The sequence below is a fragment of the Schistocerca nitens genome, chromosome 1, assembly GCF_023898315.1.
Source record: "Schistocerca nitens isolate TAMUIC-IGC-003100 chromosome 1, iqSchNite1.1, whole genome shotgun sequence".
NCBI classification, from domain to species: domain Eukaryota; kingdom Metazoa; phylum Arthropoda; class Insecta; order Orthoptera; family Acrididae; genus Schistocerca; species Schistocerca nitens.
This window is the reverse complement of record NC_064614.1, coordinates 978591358-978616241: the sequence shown is the minus strand read 5'-3', so window position 1 is coordinate 978616241 and position 24884 is coordinate 978591358.

The window sequence follows — 24884 nt, the reverse complement described above, 5'->3', positions numbered from 1 at the left end:
GTTGGGTGCCTAGATTATTTACAAGAGAAATGAAAACGATGAGGAAGAATGTGTGCGAGAGTCTCATAAAGACCCTTACTGAAGAGTGGAAACAATGTTTTGACAGCGTCATTACCCAGGATGAAACATGGTTGGTTTTGTCCAAACCTTAGAGCTAAAGCCAATCCATGGAGTGGCATAATCCAGGTTCCCCTCGTAAGAAGAAAGCAAGAATTTCACGAACAGCAGGCCGAAAGGTGATGGCCTCCTCCTTCTGGGATCAATGTGGTGTCATTTTCATTGACTTTTTGGAACCTGGCTCCACAATTAACTGGGACCATTACTGTTTGTCATTGGACAATCTGCGACATGCCATCAAGACCCACAGACCACAGCTTCAGGGTCAGCACATCAGACTACACCATGACGATGCCAAACCCCACACAGCCCTTATGACGCAGGAGAAAATCACGAAAGTTGGTTGGAAAATTGTTCCTCATCCTCCCTACAGGTTGGACTTGGCTCCGTCTGATTTTTACCTCTTTGGTCGTCTGAAGGACCATCTGAATGGTAAAACATTTGATAGTGAGAAAGACCTTATTTCCCGTGTAAAGCGATGGTGTAAAAGTCAATCGCCAGAATTTTACCAAAGTGCATTTACATCATAGAAAGATCGTTGGGCCAGATGCGTCACAGTGGATGGAGGCTACATTGAGTAGGCTCAATGTATAGCTAAATGTTCCAGGTATGTTCACAAAAAATTTCATTCTCCTTCTGCAATAAATAAATATAAATAAATAAAAATAAAAATTAGAGACGACTGTGCAAAACTTTTTGAACACCCTTTGCACATGCATATGTTGAGGCACATGGAAACCATTTTTAGCAGATACTGTAAATGTGTCTGCTTGGTGCAGCATGTATTACACCATAGTCTCTGTAACAAAGTTCTGCTGAATAAATGGTCTCTTGCATGGAAACCATAAATTTCCAGACATAAGCCCATTATACCTTCTTTGTTCCATATCTTCGCTTCGATCACTCCATAGAGCTTGTACACGATGGAAAAAATCACCTTGTAGATTCCCTTGTGACTTATCGTTATTTGAATAATAGAAGGATTATGGATGCATATCTGATACCGAATAAAGTGGACATCCTTGACAACTTGGGACAGTTTAAGTACAGGATGCGGCAGAACCGACTAAGCAGTTTCTATCGATTAGCGCTGGGGCTGTGGTGGGGGTAGGCAGTTGCACGTGGTCTGCTGGTCTGCCTTCGTTCAGCCTTTGACCCCATTTCAGTAACCAACATGGTCTAGACCGGTGCACATCGTGGTTTTGCCGTTCACTCTTATTATGAAAACAACAGATCTGTGATAGCTACACAACGAGATTCTCGGCGACAGTTTAACATTCCACGCAACAATGCCATTCCTAACGCAATTCCTTCCTGGGTTCTGCAGTTGGAGGAAACTGGTGACACACTAAGAATAGATAACGTGGCCGACACATATTCATCAGAACGCCAGAAAATGTGCAGTGGGTGAGAACAGCAGTTCAACAATCGTCGCAACGTTCTGCTTGACGACATGATGTTGCATAGGGGATTTCACACCGCAGTTTGAGAAGGGATCTGCAATGCGATTTGAAGTTTCATCCTTTCAAAATAATGACTGCTCAAGAATTACTCCCAGCAGACTACGCCAACCGTCAGATCCCTCCAAATGCAGCTTTCTTCAGTAGTGACGAGGAACATTTTCATCTAAATGGGTGTGTGAATAAGCAAAACCTTCGCCACTGGGCTGAAAATAACGCCTGAACTATTCGTGAAAGACCGCAACATTCTCCTAAGTGACAGTGTGGTGTGCCATATCACAATTTAGCATGGTAGGCCTTTACTTATTTGAGGAGGAAGGAGTAACCGTGACAGTGAATTCCGCATGTTATGTTTCAACGTTGCAAAATTTTCTGCAACCCAGGATGGACGAGATTGTTGAAGAATATGGACTGGGAGACTTGTGGTTCCAACAGGATGGAGCTGCTGCTCACACAGCTCGAATGTCACTTGATGTTTTGAGAGAAACGTTTCCGGGACGCCTCGTCTCTTTGAGAGGTGATGTCGGGTGGCCTCCGTGGTCACCAGATTTGAGCATTTGTGACTACTTTCTTTGGGGATATCTGAAGAAAAGGGTTTTCAAAAGCTGCCGTCACAACCTACCAGAGTTAAAAGGGCGGATTATTGACGAAGTGAACCATACCCTGCGATATGTACGCAAGAGCTGCTCGAAAGTTCAAGGATCGTCTACAACAACGTATTGATGCTAATGGCCGCCATCTTGAGGACATTATTTTAAAAATAAATGAATGTAAAATGGTATATTGTACTAATTTAGAAAATAAAATCATTTTTTCTCTATACATCCAGATTTACTTTTTTTTGCTCTTTAAAACTGCTTAGTCGGTTCTGCCGCACCCTGTGCTTTAAAAAATGTTCCATACACTTTTCAATGGGTTCTGGATACAGTGTTAAAGTAATTTCCAGAGTAAACTATGAAATGTGACAGGAACATTATCATTTATAATGTATAAATATCATCTAGTAGAAATTACTGGAAGATTTTTAAGGCTTCGCAGATGATGCTGTTATCTATAAGAAATAGCAACGCCAGGAGTCAGTGTACATTTGGAGAATGACCTGGAGACAGTTTGCAAACTCTGCAGGCTCTGACAGTTAATTCTGAACACTAATACATGTAACATATTGTGCATACATAGGAAAAGTAATGCACTACTATACGTCTAAACTAATGGTGACAAACTGCTGGAAACAATATCGACTGTAATATATCCAGGAGTGACTACTGACAGCGACCTCAAGAGGAACGACCACATAAAACAAGTAGTAGAAAAAGCAGATGCCACACTGAGATTCATCGAAAGAATCTTAAGGAAACGTAACTCATCTACTAAGAAAGTGGCTTACAAGGTGCTTATTTGACAGATTCATGAGTACTTTTCATCAACCTTGGACACTTACCGTACCTGATATGAGTGATAAAAACAATAGAGAAGATCCAATGAAGAGTGATACGTTTCATAACGGGGTCTGTTAGTCTGTGCGAGACTGTTGCAGAGATCCTTAACACAGTACAGAGGCTTACCAACAATCATTCTTCCAACATACGCTTAATGATCGGAGCAGGGAAGGGGGATGCAGTTAGTGGTACGAGAAGTACCCTTTGCGATGCACTGTCAGGTTGTTTGTGGAGTATGATGTAGATGTAGGTTTGAAGCTGAGACAATGTGTGGCTTACCTGATGTTGTTACCATAGTTTCAAGAGATATGGAGGTACATGTGCAACAGTCGAAAGAAGTTTTAAAGGTTAATGTGCTGCACACCTGAACTTGAGCATAGAGAAGTGCCATTCTGCAATAAGGGAAGTGATCTACTCAGGATACATATTTAGCTAGGATGGTGAGAAAATTGATCCCAGACTGATATTGAAGTTTTCAGTAGCACACGTATATAGATTTAAGTGGCATGTGAAAATTTGTACCAAGGCCAGGAATCAAACCAGTGTCTCCTGCTTACTAGACAGATGTATTAGCCACTAAGCCAGGTTGGTACATCAATTCACACAACTACACAGATTGTCCTGGAATGCCTCCCGCAAATTCTCTCAAGTCTCTGAAACAATGTCATTTTCTTTGACTAAGGAATTACAGTCACTCTTGGGATTAGCTAATTAGTATATCAAGTTTGTGATGGGATTTTGGGATACTGCACAACCACTCATGCATTTGTTGAAGAAGGATGTCATGTCCTAGTGGACAGCAGAATTTCAAGCCACACTTGAAAAACTGAAGGAGGCATTAGCAACCAGTCCTATGTTGGTCTTCTCTGTTTAAAAAAGGGAGATTATTTTATTATGTGGTGCCAGCAACTATGTGGTAGGTTGCATTCTAAGTCAAGAAGCACAATGTATGAAACATTCAGTTGTTTATGCTTTATGGCAATTGAACAAGGCTGAGAAAAATTACTTGACACTGAGGAGGAGCTGTAGAGCTTGACAGAAGATACGATGTACTTCAATGTTATCTGTATGGTAAGAAACTTCACCTACTGGCTGATCATCTAGAATTGAATTTGGTAAGAAGAATCCACCGAGTTGTCTTACAAGGAGTATATTAAAACTGAGCGACTTTGACTTCAAAGTGATTCACAAACTGAGTAAGAAACATGATAACACTTATGGTCTTTGCAGAAAGATAGGTATAATATGGGCACTGGGTAATTGTCTTGTGGAATGGCAGAACCTGCTAGGTGCTGACAGATTGCAAGCTCTTCACAACATAGCTGCAGTTCACCATACACAACAGTGTTTTATGTAAGACAATGAGGCCCAGGCTGCATATGGTAGTGCCTCCAGCATTGCATGAAGTACTGAAGGAAGTACATAATAATGTGTTATTTGGGATGGAGAGTAACTGAACATTATTGGCGGAGAACACTGAAACAAGATATAGACCAGCAGATAAAGAACTGTATGCCATGTGCATTGCAGGCAGATTTATGTCATCAGCAGGTTCCACTACAGAGGTTGCCAGAGGCTTTGAAATGAGTGGACTGGATATTTTAGCAAGACATCTGTGGAAGCTGCTAGTTATATTATAGTTAGAACATTTCTGCTGATATGTTGGATGTATGCTGTTCCAAATCAATTGGATTACACAGTAGCACATGGGATGATAAGGAACTCATTAGTAAAGTTCAGTATTGCCAAGATGTTTATTATGGATTAAGACAACAGCTTCATGTCAGAGCTGATGGAGCCATTGTCCCCTGTTATGTATGTGTAAACTAAGAGCTAGCACATTACATATGCAAGCTAAAATTAGGAGAGAATGCTTTCATTGGACTATTGGTCTATTACATCAATAGCCACCATAATGAATAAGTTCATGTCTTACTATATGTGGTAGCAGTGTGTAACTGGAAAACCATGATAGTAGGGACCTGGCACCTAATGAGGTGGTGTATGGTAGAACAATGCCATAATAATTTGGCTTACTCAAGCTGAAGATGGAGAAGAATGTGGAATCATTGTGGAACTTCACTAGAACTTTGAAGTGTGTGAAGAAAGCTAACACCATGGCCTTCAATGTCAGGGAATAATGACACAGAGTAGCAGTAAATTACTGGACTATAGGTTAGGTCAATAGGTAAAGCTGATAAACTCATATACATCTAAAGGTAAGACAAAGGAGGCCATCACTCAATGCTAGGGCCCATATGAACCCCAAAATGACACCACTGGTGAATGTGAAGGTGCAATTTCCCATGCATATAATTATTAAGCATTTGGGGCAGCTTCATCCTTTTAAAGGCACACCAAATTCATTGTCACAGGTAGCAGCAAAAATTCTTCAATAGCATTTAGGGGGTAAGAGAAAGAATAAGGAGGCAAATACTCATGCAAGCTGCTTGCAAAATGCCATATGCATTAAGACAAAAAATTAGGAGCAGAATTTTTTTTCAAATGCATTCTTTGTGAAGGAGGCTTATGTTATGGTTTCATGTGTAGCAATTTTACTTTAGATGTTAAATTAAGACATTTACTGTTTCTGATTATGTTTAGAAGAAGTGTAGGATTCTTGGGAATATTTGTAAATGGTTATATCTTGTTTGCATAAGTTTTTTTTTCTGTGGAATATTGTTTTGTTAATATGGAGAGTTGGAGGTTGGTTCACATTGAATTGTTTTGTTAGCAGTACACATGGGAGTGAAGTCCATTTTTGTAACTTATTGTGTAGGATGTGCATATGGTCTTGTAAAAAGGAGGTTTTTATGTAATTCATACTGTCTATAAGAGTATGGATCACAAGCAACAAATCATGCTACAGGGGAGAGAGCGTGGCTGCAGCTTTCTTCCCCCGTGTAGCATTACCACCAAGGATGACCACAACATGTATTGCAGTCCTAGCAAGGTTACATCCCTCTGGAGAGAAAGGGGCAGATGTGTTACAGGACTGACAACTGGAAGCTGTCATCCTAACCATGCACCACTGGATGCTGAAATTAACATACAATATCTGGGACTGATAACTGGAAGGAGGGGTACTGTTCTCCAGACAGGAAGCTGTCATCCAAACCATGTACCACTGGATGCTGAAATTAACATTCAATCCACAGGAAGTGAGAAACAAAGAATGAAGACTGGAGAAAATGTTCTCAAAAGTGCACCTTCAGACTGAGAAGAAATGGGTGTTGGAAGAAGTGCAGAGGGAGTACCAAGAGTTACATTTCTTCTATAAAAGTTTCCAGGTAAATTTAGGCATGCAGCAGATTTGCTGCCACCTATGTTGTGGCTGCACATAGGGTGATAAACTGAAGATCTTCCTGACCACTAGCAGCCAAACTCCATCAATCACTATAGAGGTCATACAATCCTGACCTCTTCAGTATGATGGAAATAATACAAGATATATTGAATCTGGAAATAACCAGTAATTCAATTTTAGTTTTGTTTGGACTCTTATCTAACTAACAGGAAACAAAGGATGTCATTGCAAAATACCTGTGCAGTAAGCTGTCAGTCTTCATGTGATTGGCAATTAATTACATGTGGTGCTCCTCAAGGTTTGATCTTGAGTCCATTGCTTTTTCTTGTGTACATTAATGACATCTCGTTTGGTACATTGCCAGATGCTAAGTTTGTTTTGTTTGAAGATGATGAAAACGTTGCAATAAATAGCAAGTCAAGTGCAGATTTAGAAATAGCTGCTAATCAAATTTTCACTGATATTAATAAATGGTTTGAAGGTAAATCACTGTCATTAAACTTTGAAAAGACCACTATATACAATTTAGAACCAGTAAGAGGTTTCGTTCCAGCAAGTATATAACATATGATGACAAGCAGGTCAAAGAAGTTGACAGTGTTAAATTTTTGGGATTACAACCCATAATAAATTCGATTGGGAAGGACATACCACAGAATTGCTGAAGTTCCTAAAGAATCTATATTTGCAGAGAGAATGATGTCAGGTGTAGGAGATGTAGATATAAAAAAACTTGCATACTTTGCTTACTTTCATTCTATATGTCATATGGGACCATATTCTGGGGTAAATCCTCAAATTGAGCAGCAAAGGTTTTTAAGAGTACAAAAGTGTGTAACCAGAATAATTTGTGGTGTAAATTCAAGAACATCATGTAGAAACCTGTTCAAGGAACTTTGTATTCTAACCACTACTTCTCCATATTGCTTAATGAAATTTGTTGGAAGTAATATATCTCTGTTCCCAACCAACAGCTCAATACATAGTATCAATACTGGGTATAAGAACAATCTATATAAAGCCCTAAAATCAGTTACCGTGGTCCAAAAAGGGGTCCAATATTCAGGGACACACATTTTCAATAAATTTCCAGCAACCATTTAAGAATTAGTTTCAGATAATGCATGGTTTAAATAGAGTTTGAAAGACTTTTTGATAGGCAACTCCTTGTACTATATAGATGAATATCTTAACAGGAGCTGTTAGAGCAGCTTAAGTAAAAACGTCCATTAGGTTTCAGCTTTGACAGCACTTGGTCACAAAAGTCAAGATTAGATATTTTGTGTATGATAATTTTTTTAGAAGTGCATAACTATGTTCCATTTTGACATCGTATTAATACTCTAAATATGACTACTTACTGTTTACTGTAACATATTCACATACTTTGACAGTCTGCTGCAAACGATCAGGGTAGTGAGTATTACATTCAAATGTTTTATGTTTTTTATGTTACACTTTCTGACATGTTCAACACCCACAAGAGTTATCTCATGTTTTGGTACTGTGGAACAAAAGCTGAATCTAATCCAATCTAATGTAAGACAAATAAATAAACAAACATCTTGGTACAATGTGTAGTAAAAAAAGGTAATAACAAAGATAATTACTGTCTATAAGCAAAAGATATTGAGTGAATTAGTAAATAAAATAAAATTACATGAAACACTCAAGTTTGTTTGGGTTTTAGTTCATTTAAGGAAAGTCTTGAAGTTTATTATGATGATGTGTCAAGATGTGGTGGCAATGGCATGGGAAGAAGTCTGTAAATAATTTTATTGAGATTAAAATGTATTATGAGATATAATGATGTGTACTAGTTATTATGAAGAGATTATAGTGACATACTCAGATGAGGGGATTTTGGAGAAGCAATCAGAACTAAAGAAGTAACTGATGTTTAATGACTGCAGAAATGATTGACAGAATTGTCACTCCACTGTTTTAAGGTAAGTGATTAATAGTGAGGAATTATGTTTATAAATGAACACTACATCAGACAGCCAGTTAATAAAGTTACGATGTTTCTGAGTAATTTTGAACTCAGGCTGTAGCATAAAGTGTTTATCATTCAGTGCATGTAAGGAAAGTCAGTAATGAAACAGGTGATTTATTATTGTTGAAACACAGGGATGGGAAACACAGGCAATCCAGCATAGTGGGAGCAACTTCAACATTGAAGCACATGTGGCAATCAAATAATGAGTACCTTATTTGCAAGGGCAGACCAGATGTCATTAGAAAATGAACAGCACTCCAACACCCATATCAGCAACTGTTGTTTTTGTTGTGGTCTTCAGTCCTGAGACTGGTTTGATGCAGCTCTCCATGCTATCCTATCGTGTGCAAGTTTCTTCATCTCCCAATACCTACTGCAACCTACATCCTTCTGAATCTGCTCAGTGTATTCATCTCTTGCTCTCCCTCTACAATTGTTACCCTCCACGCTGCCCTCCAATGCTAAATTTGTGATCCCTTGATGCCTCAGAACATGTCCTACCAACCGATCCCTTCTTCTAGTCAAGTTGTGCCACAAACTCCTCTTCTCCCCAATTCTATTCAATATGTCCTCATTAGTTATGTGATCTACCCATCTAAACTTCAGCATTCTTCTGTAGCACCACATTTCAAAAGCTCCTTTGCTGTCTCTGACAGAATTACAATGTCATCGGCGAACCTCAAAGTTTTTATTTCTTCTCCATGGATTTTAATACCTACTCTGAATTTTTCTTTTGTTTCCTTTACTGCTTGCTCAATATACAGATTGAATAACATCGGGGAGAGGCTACAATCCTGTCTCACTCTCTTCCCAACCACTGCTTCCCTTTCATGCCCCTTGACTCTTATAACTGCCATCTGGTTTCTGTACAAATTGTAAATAGACTTTCGCTCCCTGTATTTTACCCATGCCACCTTTAGAATTTGGAAGAGAGTATTCCAGTCAACATTGTCAAAAGCTTTCTCTAAGTCTACAAAAGCTAGAAACATAGGTTTGCCTTTCCTTAATCTTTCTTCTAAGATAAGTCGGAAGGTCAGTATTGCCTCATGTGTTCCAATATTTCTACGGAATCCAAATTGATCTTCCCCGAGGTCCACTTCTACCAGTTTTTCCATTCGTCTGTAAAGAATTCGTGTTAGTATTTTGCAGCTGTGACTTATTAAACTGATAGTTCGGTAATTTTCATATCTGTCAACACCTGCTTTCTTTGGGATTTGAATTATTATATTCTTCTTGAAGTCTGAGGGTATTTCACCTGTCTCATACATCTTGCTCACCAGATGGTAGAGTTTTGTCAGGACTGGCTCTCCCCAGGCCGTCAGTAGCTCTAATGGAATGTTGTCTACTCCCAGGGCCCTGTTTCGGCTTAGGTCTTTCAATGCTCTGTCAAACTCTTCACGCAGTGTCGCATCTCTCATTTCATCTTCATTTACATTCTCTTCCATTTCTATAATATTGTCCTCAAGTACATTGCCCTTGTATAGACCCTCTATATACTCCTTCCATCTTTCTGCTTTCCCTTCTTTGGTTAGAACTGGGTTTCCATCTGAGCTCTTGATATTCATACAAGTGGTTCTCTTTTCTTCAAAGGTCTCTTTAATTTTACTGTAGGCAGTATCTATCTTACTCCTAGTGAGATAAGCCTCTACATCCTTACATTTGTCCTATAGCCATCCCTGATTAGCCATTTTGCACTTCCTGTCGATCTCATTTTTGAGATGTTTGTATTCCTTTTTGCCTGCTTCATTTACTGTATTTTTATATTTTCTCCTTTCATCAATTAAATTCAATATCTCTCCTGTTACCCAAGGATATCTACTAGCCCTCATCTTTTTACCTACATGATCCTCTGCTGCCTTCACTACTTCATCCCTCAGAGCTACCCATTCTTCTTCTACTGTACTTCTTTCCCCCACTACTGTCAATTGTTGCCTTATGCTGTCCCCAAAACTCTGTACAACCTCTGGTTTAGTCAGCTTATCCAGGTTCCATCTCCTTAAATTCCCACCTTTTTGCAGTTTCTTCAATTTTGATCTGCAGTTCATAACAAATAGATTGTGGTCAGAGTCCACATCTGCCCCTGGAAATGTCTTACAATTTAAAGCCTGGTTCCTAAATCACTGTCTTACCATTATATAATCTATCTGATACCTTTTAGTATCTCCGGGATTCTTCCATGTATACAACCTTCTTTTATGATTCTTGAACCAAGTGTTAGCATTGATTAAGTTATGCTCTGTGCAAAATTCTACCAGACGGCTTCCTCTTTGATTTCTTAGCCCCAATCCATATGCACCTACTATGTTTCCTTCTCTCCCTTTTCCTACACTCGAATTCCAGTCACCCATGACTATTAAATTTTCGTCTCCCTTCACTATCTGAATAATTTCTTTTATCTCATCATACATTTCATCAATTTCTTCATCATCTGCAGAGCTAGCTGGCATATAAACTTGTACTACTGTAGTAGCCGTGGGCTTCGTGTCTATCTTGGCCACAATAATGCATTCACTATGTTGTTTGTAGTAGCTTACCCGCCCGCCTATTTTTTATTCATTATTATACCTACTCCTGCATTACCTCTATTCGATTTTGTATTTATAACCCTGTATTCACCTGACAAAAAGTCTCGTTCCTCCTGCCACCGAACTTCACTAATTCCCACTATATCTATCTTTAACCTATCCATTTCCCTTTTTAAATTTTCTAACCTACCTGCTCGATTAAGGGATCTGACATTCCACACTCCGATCCGTAGAACGCCAGTTTTCGTTCTCCTGATAACAACGTCCTCTTGAGTAGTCCCTCGCCCGGAGATTCGAATGGAGAACTATTTTACCTCCGGAATATTTTACCCAAGAGGACGCCATCATCATTTAACCATATAGTAAAGCTGCATTCCCTCAGGAAAAATTACGGCTGTAGTTTCCCCTTGCTTTCAGCCGTTCGCAGTACCAGCACAGCAAGGCCGTTTTGGTTATTGTTACAAAGCCAGATCAGTCAATCATCCAGACTGTTGCCCCTGCAACTACTGAAAAGGCTACTGTCCCTCTTCAGGAACCATATGTTTGTCTGGCCTCTCAACAGATACCCCTCCATTGTGGTTGCACTTACGGTACGGCCATCTGTATCGCTGAGGCACGCAAGCCTCCCCACCAACGGCAAGGTCCGTAGTTCATGGGGGAGGCCTCCTTAATGCAGGGTAGATCGACTGCATTGACCTTAGGCCCAAGTATTGCTGACCAACATGGCTTTAGTGATGACCTGCTGCATAGACAATCATGTACCAGTAATCTCCACACACAGCCTGCTGAATGTTATATGTACCACTATCTCTCTCTCCATTGACTAGAGCCACTGACTGTCAATATCATCAACAAACTGCCCAAGGGACTAAAACCAAAGACTGTACTAAGGCAAGGTGCCACTTTGCTACTAGACAGAGGCAGACCGCACCAGTAGGCAAGGATGTAGAACAGAGAATGAGCCAACACATCTCAGACAATACATATTGGTAACCCTCGGATTTGGGAAGGGGACTCATGAGATTCATTGTGGTAAATTGTCTAAGAGGTGGTTGTGCATGCCATCCTACTTTGCTTCTCTGACAAGGTATGCACATTTGTGTCCACTCTTTCCAGTCCATTATGACATGTGGTCACATGTAACGATCGGTACCTATTTTTGTCATCGGTCGAATGCCAGGGTGTGCTAAGTTGTGCTACTGTTCAAAATAAGTTTCAGAAGTTCTTGTGGTACTAGGTGACAAATTTTCTGTGTGACATCACATAATATGTCTTGTTGTGCCTGGAATGAAGTGATTTTTCATCTTGAGGTTTGTTGTTACGTCATTAAATAGTTTTTGGATTTGTATGTCTTCTAGCTGACCTTCTGCGAACTTATCATAATTAATTTGTGTGGAGATAGTGTTGATGCATTACAAGTAATCAGTGATGATGTTGTGTGCACTCATAACATGACACATGTCTGTCAAGATTCAAGCATCATAATCAAGATGTTGGAAACACCTTGGGGATAAGTATTTTGATGGATTACAGATGGAGTCCACTAGCAGCCTTTGTAGATGGTTAATGATCAGCCTTTGACATTCTCTTTAAATTGTTGAACTGCATCATCAGACAGTGAGGAGTTCATGATAGTAAGCTGATCTTTGCATTTTTAGGCAAAGAGTTTCTGGGAAAAGAATGTGAAGTGTTGTTGTGGCCCGCTACCTTTTGCTGAAGGACTGTGCCAACTGCAAAGTTGCACATGCCTGTGGATATTGATAACTGTGCATCAGGGAGTTGATGTGACAGAATACTGCCCATGTAAGGCATGCTCTTAGGTTTTTGAAGGCTATCTGCATGCTGGAGATGCACTGTAGCTTGTGTCTGTCTTTGGTGGTTTTGCCTTTGAGTGCTTCCATTAGTGGTGTCTGTATGGTAGCTGCCTGTGGTAGATGGCCACAGCAAACAATTTATCAACCCAATGAAACTGTGTAATTTGTGGCGGCCTTCAGAAGGAGGTAGCTGACTTATGAATTCATTTTGTTGTGGCATTTGGTGGATGCCAGTGGCAGAAATCATATGAGCCAGAAAAGTAACTTCAGCTTGTCATAGTTGATTTTTTCATCCTTGACAATGATACTGTTCACAGGAATGACACTGAGAATTTGTCTGAGATGAGCTTTGTGGGTGTTACTGTCTTCCAAGATAAGGAGAATGTCATCCAAGTATGCATAAGTATTTGGGCAGCCTGAAGAGGATGCTATCTAAGAATCGTTGCCATGTCAGCGCTGTCTTTTTGAGGCCATATGGCATAAATAGATGTTCAAATGGGCCAAACGTGTAATGACTACAATCTTCTGAAGGTTATCTGCATGCATTGACATTTAGTGATAAGCCTGCTTACATACCAACATACTTAAGATGTGATAGTGGGTGAAGTTCTATATGTTATCAGGTAACTTTCAATGATAGTGCATGCATTAACATTTCTGTAATCACTGCCCAAGTAGAGAGTACCATCTTTTTTCAGCACTAGCTGAATGGGTGAAGCCCATGGGCTGCCTGAGGGTTATTCCAGCTTTTAAAAGTTTGTTACCTACTGCCTGTGAAGTTTAACTGGCAGGAGATGGATGGTCTGAGCAGAACTGATACCCTGGGATGGCAAGGCTTCTGTGTATTGTATTGTTTGTGTTGCACCTTAGGAGAAAGTCACAAGTGCAGGGGTCATGGGGGACTGCAGATGCAGCACTGACAGGGGAGGAGCAGGATGTGCATGTATGAGGAGCATGTTATTGACCTCATTAGAATGCAAAGGTTGTGTAGATGGTGGTGCTTGCTATGAAGTGGGCAGAGGCACGTCAAAGCTTTGCCGTCAGTAGAAAGACATGTCTGCAATACAAGTAAGCATAGACAAGACTGTCTTCCAACACAGCAGGGTCAAAGATTATATGCAAGCATCAGTAATAAGATCTACAGTAGCAACTAATTCATAGTTCCTGTTATAAATCACTATCAAACTTAACTGAGTTTCCTTGTCCAATTTGCCCACAGATAGCAAATTTTGTGTTAGTTCTGGATCACACACAACACTTTTTTACTGCATTACAGAAAGACTGTCCAACTACTGTTGTTACATCAATTTCTCCAGAGCACAACAGTAGGATTCCTATCTGATTCCCTCACACAGTTTTATGCATGATGACATTTTCACTATATACATCACCCAATTTTTATTTGCCACGAGATCCATGCTAGCACCTGAATCAACATACCTGTCATTTATCCTGAAAGAACCACTAAAAAACAGTGTACTGCAGGTATCCGAGGTTTTGTTTTGTCTGAAATAATCATCCTCACTGTTACAGCACTTACTTTTACAAGGTTTAAGCTTTTTTCATTTTAGCAATCAGCTTCTTTCTTGTTTTGATGTTCCATACAGCTTGACACTAGGGTTTCTCAATTAAATACAGAAGTTCCATTTCAGTGAAAAGCCTTTTGTTTACTTAGGCAACTTTTCATTACAAAACTGTGACTGAGTACAAAATATTCTTAAATATCAAGATGCTTGCTTATAATAGCATCCATTTTTAATAGGAATTCCTGGATGTTCAATGGTCATGACCATCAGAGAGTACTTTTCCAGCAATTCTGCAAACAGTATTGATCCAATCACTTCATCATTACTCACAAAGCCAATTTCATGAAGTTTTTGACCATTGCGTACTATTTTATTTACGTAGCTTCTCACTGTCAGCTCCGATAGCAGAGGGGTCAGTGTGACGGACTGCCTTCCTACGGGCCTGGGTTCGGGAATTTTCTCCGCTCAGGGACTGGGTGTTGTGCTGTCTTCATCATCATTTCATCCCCATCTGGCATGCAGGTTGCTCAATGTGGTGTCGAATGTAATAAGACCTGCACCAAGGTGACCGGACCTGCCCCACAAAAGGCCTCATTTCCATAGCTTCTCACTGAATTAGATTTTTGTAAATATGTTTATATTAATGTTTTAAGTTTATATTTTATGCAGAACCAAAGTTGCCAAACAATGATTTCAGTTTCTGCCATATGCACACTGTCATTTCTGCTTCTTCTGTGCACACATACAAAGCTGGACCAATAGTAACAATTATTTTTGTCCTGGGCTCAACATCTTCTGTTTCACCTACTTCTGAGAACCATTTTTCGAGCTCTTTAAGCATAAGTTCATTCTTAATAGCAAAGGCCCAGTCTTATTTCCTTTTAGTTTTCTCACATTAATCAGATAATTTGTTGCCATATTTGCTGAATAAGACAATTCATCTTTTGAACAACAGTACTTGCTGGACTATAAGTAACTAATGTTTGAATTGACAGTTGCCTGGGTATCAGACCCATAACCTGTTGAGGTATCTCTCACATGTGTGGATCTCCACCACTATTTACTTGTATTGAGAACAGCGATAGACATATGGCTTAATACCTTATTAGAACACTTCGTGTGAAGAGAACATGCATATTTTGCTGCACTTCATGCTGTGCAACAAAAATTTCATGCACATGATACAAACAAAGATAATTACACACACATATAAAAAGGAAAAGGAGACACAAAAAGTCATGGCTCACGTTGCACACAACGGAACCACTCGTATTCCTTCAAACGATTTGATCAAGCTTAACAGATTGTGTACATCTGTATGTTATTTGAACATTTTATTTATTTAATGCTAAATGATCATGCTAATATATTCATATGGCATGAAAGACAGAAGTCAAGACTGTACCATTAATTAGAATCTGTTTTGATTATTTTCATGCAGTGGGGGGATATTGGGCCTCAAAAGAGAAACTTCAGGTAAAACAGATGGAAGAAAGTAGCAAAATGAGAGAACATTGTCTTTGGATGTCACCAGGTGTTGGGTGAGAGTGTGAATTTTTCAAGTTCCTTAAAACAGAGTTTCACGAACACCATCACCAAAGCTGTGACATGAAGTAAATTTGTTCTTCCTCTTTTTTTAGCGTATAATGAAAATTTTTGTTTTAAAAATATGAAAATTTTTCTAATAGTAGGATTGGAATTCTGTATCTTTTGAAGAAAGTCAATTCTTTTATAATTCTCTACAATTGCATTATCACCTTCTTTATTTGGTGCTGACATTTGTTGGGGTCTCCTAAACGGTGCCTTGTAAACTACATACCTGTTTTCTCAGTACAGCACAAAACGTATTTGCAGGAATAGACAAAAAAGAGCAGTTTTGGAATAGCCAGTCATCACAATTCTGCAGCAAGAGTATCATTTTATAGTGGCAAGTGCAGTTTTTATGTGCACATTTAAAATCTGGAATTTAATCTTATGTGAAAATTTACCTGCCACACAGATACTATAATTTTTCAGAATGTGGAATCCAGTTCTCTAACAGTTTGTTTATGTGTCCTACTTAAAAAATGACACACAAGTAACTGATTTTGGGTGATAAAGAGTAAAATACAACAGCTGTAATTTAGCACAATAAAATCAATGTGAAATACTTAAACAACACTGGAATAATTATTAATAAATGTTATAAAACTTAAATGAAAATTTTCAAATGATTTAACTCCTAAACCTCAGTTTAAACGTTGGGGTCCCAGGTACCACACCTAGAAGTATGTGGTTATTGTTGTGGTCTTCAGTCCGAAGAATGGTTTGATGCAGCTCTCCATGTTACTCTATCCTGTGCAAACCTCTTCATCTCCAAATAACTACTGTAACTTACGTCCTTCTGAATCTGTTTACTGTATTAGTCTCTTGGTCTCCCTTTATGATTTTTACCTCCCCACCCCCCAGGCTCCCCTCCAATATTAAAATGGTGATCTCTTGATGTCTCAGAAAGTGTCGTATCAACAAATCCCTTTTTCTTGCCACAAATTTCTTTTCTCCCCAGTATTATTCAGTAACTCCTTATATCTAATCTTCAGCGGGCTTCTGTAGCACCACTTTTCAAAAGCTTATATTCTCTTCCTGTCTAAACTGTTTATCTTCATCATTTACAGAGCTAGTTGGTATATGAACTTATACTACTATGGTCGGTGTGAGCTTTGTGTCTATCTTGGCGATGATAATGTGTTCACTATGTTGTTCATAGTAGGTTACCTGCATTCCTATTTTCATATTGATTATTAAACCTATTTATGCATGACACCTATTTGATTTTGTATTTATAACCCGGAATTCACCTGACCAGGAGCCCTGTTCCTGCTGCCCCCGAGCTTCACTAATCCTCACTGTGTCTAAATTCAACCAACATATTTCCCTTTTTAAATTTTCTAATATACCTGCCTAATTAAGCTATCTAATGGTCCACACTCCAATACACAGAATGTCAGTTTTGTTTCTCCTGATGACAGCATCTTCCAGAGTAGTCCCCACCTGGAGTTCCAAATGGGAGACTATTTTACGTACAGTGAGTTTTACCTACAGAATATTTTACCCAACAGGATGCTATCGTCATTTAAACATACCTGTAATATATGTTGCAGAAAAATCACCTTTTGGGTTAAGGGTTAAGTATACTCAGGTCTGTTATTGTGTTTTTACCAAACTGATTAAGTAATGGATTCATAAAATTTCCTCAGAATGTTTTCCCAGTGTAATTAAATATCTGTAGTGATTCATAGTTCAACATACTTATATTGTCTTCTTTCATCGATTAAACTGAATATCTCATGTGTTATCCAAGGATTTCTACTATGCTTTATCTTTTTACCTACTTGATCCTCTGCTGCCTCTGAGAATAGAGATTTATCACCTTTCACATTTGGTTCAAATGGCTCTGAGCACTATGGGACTTAACATCTGATGTCATCAGTCCCCTAGAACTTAGAACTACTTAAACCTAACTAACCTAAGCACATCACACACATCCATGCCCGAGGCAGGATTTGAACCTGCGACCGTAGCGGTTGCGCGGTTCCAGACTGAAGCGCCTAGAACCGCTCAGCCACACCGGCCGGCCTCACATTTGGTGAACGGTTTCATATTCTCATTATTACAAGTACACTGTTTCCAACTTGGATGATCAGGGTGTAATAGTTTTCACTTGAAGTTAATTAATTTAGGAGATATCCCAGTTTGAGGCTATTATAAAGACATGTGGCAAAATTGAAACAACTTACTTTGCTTTGTAGACCATTTGTCCGTAACCTGAGAAAGTGAGCTGCATAGCTTAAGTTTCTGTAAGCTGGAAGATATCAATTATTTAAGATATGATTAGAAGCCACCATCCATTTCCATACCTATTAATATGTACAAATTCCGTTCTGAAAATGCTGGAACCAGAAATTTTCTGAAGTTTGTTATGCCCTTAGATTTCCAACATTTTGAGTTTTAATGGAAATATTCAGAGTTTAAACTTTTGTTAAAGAAATTATAAATGGCAGCTCTGTGAGAAGCTGAGTAATTTTTATTGAACAATATCAAAAAATAGTTCATTTTGCTTCTGTAAAACATAAGGATACAAAACATATCACACATGAAGTAAATGATCCTACAAACTTGGGCTAGCTGCCATTATATTTGCTCTAATTTTTGTCATTAGTTAATGTAGCATTATTTTGCATAAACATGAAGCGACATCTTACTGGCAAAGGGTGTGATTACAAACAGTTAAACTTGAGCTGTTAGAAAGAGTCAGACTGTGAATTCATTTGAGCACCGACTATGTTAGGAGTAATAATGGAAGCCTATGTGAAGTGTGCCACTCTGGGCTATTACATATCAGAATTGACAAAAACTATGTTAACATAATGATTATTGGTGTCAAGCACAGGTAAGTACTGAACTTTCTTCCTGTAAGTGTTTGTAAATGAGCAGTGAACAATTATTATGGTACATGTATTCCAAAACTGTGTTAAGGAACACTGTGTATCATCATCAAGGTTATTAATTTTGTGGGAATAAACGTCTCACAAATAACAATGTTGTGTGTCAGTGTATTTAGTTAACAGTCGTACCACATCATATTGCAACACACTTACATCATTGAGTTTTTGATTCACAGTTCCATCATTGAGTTTTTGATTCACAGTTCGCAGAGACAAATGGACAAAGTTTGACTTAGTAAAGAAAGCACACAATGAAAAGTTTCAATAGGTGCATTAGGCTGACAAACCCATATTGATTGTTCACTGATTACAATCAGGATGCCCAAACAATGTGAAAAGCACCAAACAAGAAAAATGAAATGAAATGAAATGGCGTGTGGCTAGGGCCTTCCGTCGGGTAGACCGTTTGTCTGGTGCAGGTCTTTCGATTTGACGCCACTGCGGCGACCTGCGCGTCAATGAGAATGAAATGATGATGATTAGGACTACACAACACCCAGTCCCTGAGCAGAGAAAATCTCCGACCCAGCCGGGAATCGAACCCAGGCCCTTTGGATTGACAGTCCGTCACGCTGACCACTCAGCTACCGGGGGCGGACACAAGAAAAATAATTAACAGTGGAATACATGCAATGTGGATTGCAGTGTTGTCAAATAATGACTTGTGGAAAGTGCTATGAAGATTAATCTAGACTGGTGCCTCCAGGAGGCAGCACAGACGGGAACAACAGAGCAATGAAAGGGGCAAGACACAATGAACAGTGGAAGCATTACTAGTGAAGACTGACATATCAGGAGGGAGACAGTGGTCTCAACATTATTTATTAAACAAAACTTTTGTAATATAAAAAAGTTTTAATTCCTAGACTGCAATTTTCATTATACACTTCAAGCATGATGACTAATTTCAGTTGCTTTCTACAGCTGCCTTCAAATTATTAAAACTGTAGGAAAAAGTTGAATATGCATTGAAAAAAAATCATCATTATGTGCAGCCATACAATGACATTTATTCACATTATGGGCCAACATGACTATGGCAGTATCTAATTAAAAGCTTCATCTTGAGCAAGTCACATTGTAAACCATAATCTTGCAAGATGCACATAGGTTAAAGTAGTACAAAAATGGCCAGTTGAAACAGGCAAAATTGCTTCAAATGCCCATTATTTCCAACTGTACATAAGATATTATAGTAAGAAAAGTATATGATATGGTAACAAGAATTGTCAGCTGTTTTCCAGCCTGTCTTACAAAGATGTGATCCATCATGGTGTACGGCATAGTCATCCTTAGAAAATGTGTGCAAGTAGAAGATGAAAAGTCCGAAGATCTTGGTGCAAGAAGGGGATAACTCACATATTATAAATTTTACAGGAAGTACAAAAAACTAATTAGAAAAATCTAAAAGTGGTATTTCATGCTATCATTTATACAGGTTGAATATGGGTCTAAAGGGAAATTACAGGCACAAAGTCCTCCCCTGGTAGCTGAGTGGTCAGCAGGATGGAATGTCATATCTAATGGCCTGGGTTCAATTCCTGGCTGAGTCGGAGATTTTCGCCACTCAGGAGCTGGGTGTTGTATTGTCTTTATCATCATCATTTCATTCCCATAATACGCAAGTTGCCGAAATGGCGTCAACTCGAAAGACTTGCACCAGGCAAATGGTCTACCCGGAGGGAGGCCCTAGCCACACAGCATGTCCATAGGCACACAAGCAAGAAAAGCAATTTTTTTCCTTACACATTATTAAAAAAAAGTTTATGTGAAATGGGTATTTGATGCCATTTTTACTAATGCAGCTGGCTATTTTCCTGCTTTCCTACCTGCACCTTGCAAAATCATAATTTGCATCCTGGTGTGCTCATGATGAAGCTTTTAACTACATACTGTCATGACCCCGTTGATCCATAATATGAATGGATATTACTGCATCACTGTAGCTAGTGATGATGTTTTTCAATGCATATTCAACTTTTCCTTACAGGCTGAATGATCTGAAGATGGTTGTAGAGAGCAACTGAAATTAGTCATTACACTTTAATTGTGTAATAAAAATAGCAATCTAGGCACTTCATTATTAAAATTTTTATGTAATAATAGGAATGTTACTGCCTGTATTCACCAGATGATAGGCATGTGCAGCATCTTCACAGCATGACGAGCTCGCAACGACATTGCATACTGTTCCGCTTAACTTCCAATGATTTTCTGTGTAAGAATCATGGCAGGTAGAAGTGAAAAAAAAATGGCTTATGTAATTCACTAGATTAAGTGTGAGCTGATACACAGTTAATGCTATGACCTATAGGCAGCATATGTAAAATGATTCAGATCCAAGAGGTGCTAGTTGAGCAATGTAGATCACAAGTTGCAAGGTGATTGCTGGACCACACATATGACTGCAGAACAAGAGGACACAGCAGGCCAAATTGGGAGCAGATGTTGCCTGGAAACCTCCATGAGGGGAGATGGGAGGAACAAAGGAGACACCTGGTCACAGAATGTTAATACAATAAGATTCTGGCTGTATTTTAAACTAAAAATGTATTCACCAAAAACACAAAATTGCCACAAGAGCTGCAATAAATCTGAAAAAAGCATTGAAGTTACAATAAAAAGACAGTTTCTATAAAAAATTCACTATGTTTGAATCACTTATTCTAAATAAGTATTTTCAACAACAATAACAATAAATGCCAACATACCAACAGAGCACATAATACAACTGTTAGTAGATGAAATCTGCTGTGAAATGAATATATGTGGTATAAGAATAAATTAAACAATGTATTCATTATAAACAGAATCATAGATTACTACCACTGTGTGCCGATTATGGAAAGGTTAAGTCTTTCATGAATAGTTTACACTAATGTTTAATTATTTTTGTTTATTTACTTAGAAATTTGCATATTTACATTTACAGAGAAGACATTTGAGCAATGTAATGTGGAAAAGGCAAGAAAGAATAAAGTATCATTTTGGCTAGTGATTGCCACTACAGTTTAAGTGACGATCAAACTGTTGTAAGAAAATGGATTACATGATAATACGTAAATGAAATGAAATAGTATTTAAGTATGTGCATACAGAATTATATAATGTATGCACTTCTAATATTTAGAACTTGTAAAATGTTTGTATAAACAAATGATGGTTATGCATGCAGAGTTGCAGACAGGCACATGTAGTTTTCAGCCAAAGCCTTCTTCAGAAAAGGAAACACACACACACATTCACACAAGCAAGCACATCTCACACACATGACTGCCACCTGTGGCGTGCCATGTTGAATAGAAGCAACAATCTGGAGGGAGGAGGGAAGGGGAAGGGAAGGGGAAAGCAGGGTATGGGTGGGAGGAACGAAGAGCTCTGCCTGGTGGAGCATGCAGGAACTAGGAGGTATGAACAAACTGCCAACAGGCAGCAATGTTGGCAGGGAGGCAGGAGGGGAGAGGGGTGGGGCAAGGGAAACAGGGAGCAGAAAAGGAGCAGGGAAGAGGAAAGACAGGTGGGTATGTTGGCTGAGGGTGGCACACAAAGAGGGTGGTGGGTACAAATAGGGAGGAGCTGATTTGACAGAAGCTGTTGCATGGAGAGCATGGAGTAGGTTATCATAGGTTGAGGCTTGGATAATTCTGGAAGTGGAGAATATGCAGTTCAGAAAATCTGGAGTGGAGGGGAGAATCCAGGTGGCCCAATTTTTTGAAGCATCCAATGAAATCTAGCATTTGATGTTTAGCTTCATGTTGTGCCATAGCATAGTCTACTTTGCTCTTGGGCATAGTTTGATGATGGCTGTTCATTCTGGTGGACAGCTTGTTGGCTGTCATACCAATGTAAAAACTGTGCAATGGTTGCAACAGAGCTGGTATATGAAACTGCTGCTTTCAAAGGTGGCTTGGCCTCTGATGGAGTAGGATAGGCCTTGACACAACTTGGATAGGGAGTTCTGGGTGGGTGGATTGGGTAAGTCTGGCACTTGGGTCTTCCACAGGGACACAGGGATATGATCCCTGTGGCAAAGCATTGGGATTGGAAGTGGTATAGGGATGGACTGTGTTTTTGGTTGTGGAAAACCACTTCAGGAGAGGTGGGAGGGATATTGGGTAGGACTTCCCTCTTTTTAGGGCCCTGACGAAAGATGCGGTTAAGTTGTTCCACTCTGGGGTAGTATTAGGTGATGAAGGGGAACTCCTTTATAGCTGGTTCTTGGAGGAGGGGGGAGGGGTGATGGGTGGATTGGGGGGGGGGGGGGATAGCATTGGAGATCAGTTTGTGGACTAGGTCTGGAGAATAGTGCCTGTCTGTGAAGGCATTGGTGAAATCTCAGCATACTGGGCAAGGAAGTTCTTGTTGCTGCAGATACACTGTGTCCAGGTGACAAGGCTGTATGTGAGGGATGACAGCTGTCAAAATGCAAGTACTGTTGTGTGTGGTTGGATTTAATGTGAAGAGAGGTGTGGCTGAAGCTATTAGAGAGGAGGTGGTCTATGTCTTGGAAGGCAGCACGCTGGACTGAGGAGGAGCATATGAAGTGGATGGGAGAGATGTTGAGGTTGTGCTCCCAAGTCTAGGTCATGAAGATATCATCAATGAACCTGAATCAGACTATAGGTTTGGTGTTTTGTGAGGCTATGAAGGTCTACTCTAGATGGCTGATAAACAAGTTGGCATAGGAGGGTGCCATGTGAGTGTCCATTGCTGTGCTTCAGATTTGCTTGTGTACCTTCTCTCTAAAGGAGAAGCAGTTATGTGTTAGGATAAGTTTAGTGATGTATATAAGGAATGAAGTGGTGGGTTTCAAGTCTCAAGAACATTGTGAAAGGATAAGGTTAGTAAATATATGTAAAAACAAAGATGATGTGACTTACCAAACGAAAGCGCTGGCAGGTCGATACACACACAAACAAACACTAACATACACACAAAATTCTAGCTTTTGCAACCAACGGTTGCTTCATCAGGAAAGAGGGAAGGAGAGGGAAAGACGAAAGGATGTGGGTTTTAAGGGAGAGGGTAAGGAGTCATTCCAATCCCGGGAGCGGAAAGACTTACCTTAGGGGGAAAAAAGGACGGGTATACACTCGCACACACGCACATATCCATCCACACATATACAGACACAAGCAGACATATTCAAAGACAAAGAGTTTGGGCAGAGATCTCTGACTCCTTACCCTCTCCCTTAAAACCCACATCCTTTCATCTTTCCCTCTCCTTCCCTCTTTCCTGACGAAGCAACCGTTGGTTGCGAAAGCTAGAATTTTGTGTGTATGTTTGTGTTTGTTTGTGTGTGTATCGCCCTGCCAGCGCTTTCGTTTGGTAAGTCACATCATCTTTGTTTTTAGATATATTTTTCCCATGAGGAATGTTTCCCTCTATTATATTCACATCATTGATAAGTTTAGTAATGTATATGAGGAACGAGGTGGTGGGTTTGGAGTCTGAAGGACATTGTGAAAGGTAGAGTTTAACAGCAGTGAGATGATGGGCATGAGGGATGTTGCTGAATAGAGGAGTGGCATCAACAGCGATGGGATCCAGGAGATAAAGGAAGTGGCTGGTATCTTTGATGTGGGAGGCTAGATTACAGGCAGTTGGTTGGAGGTGTTGATCAATGAGGGCTCAAATTCTTTCAATGGAGGTGTAACAGCCAGCTACAATGGGGCATCAAGGACTGTTGGGTTTGTGGATTTTGAGCAGCATGTAAAAAGTAGGTATGTGGGGTGTCATAGAGGTGAAGGGGGAAATAAATGTAGGTGAGAGGTTCTGGGAAAGGCCTATAGATTTAAGCAGGGATCTGAGGTTATGTTGGACTTCTGGGATGGGATCACTCTGGCAGAGTTTGTAGGTGGAGGAGTCAGGTAATTGGCAGAGACCTTCTGACAAATAGACACTCTGATTCATAATGACAGCAGGTAGGAATATTAGGTCAGGATTTCTTTTTGTGTATGGCTGTCCTTTCTTCTGTTGATAAGTTGGTGTTCTTAAGAAGTGGCATGGGGAAGGATGGTGAGACCAAGTTGGAGGTGCAGAATTCAAGGACGGTGACCAGGGAGAGGACAGGTGGGAGGGGGGAAGGATCACAGTAGGGTGGTGGTATGAACAGGGGGAGACAAGGTTCAACATTGGGATTATGATGGCTTTGGGTGGAGGGATTGGTGGCAAAAATGAGTTTCTATTGCAGGAATTGGGAGGAGAGTA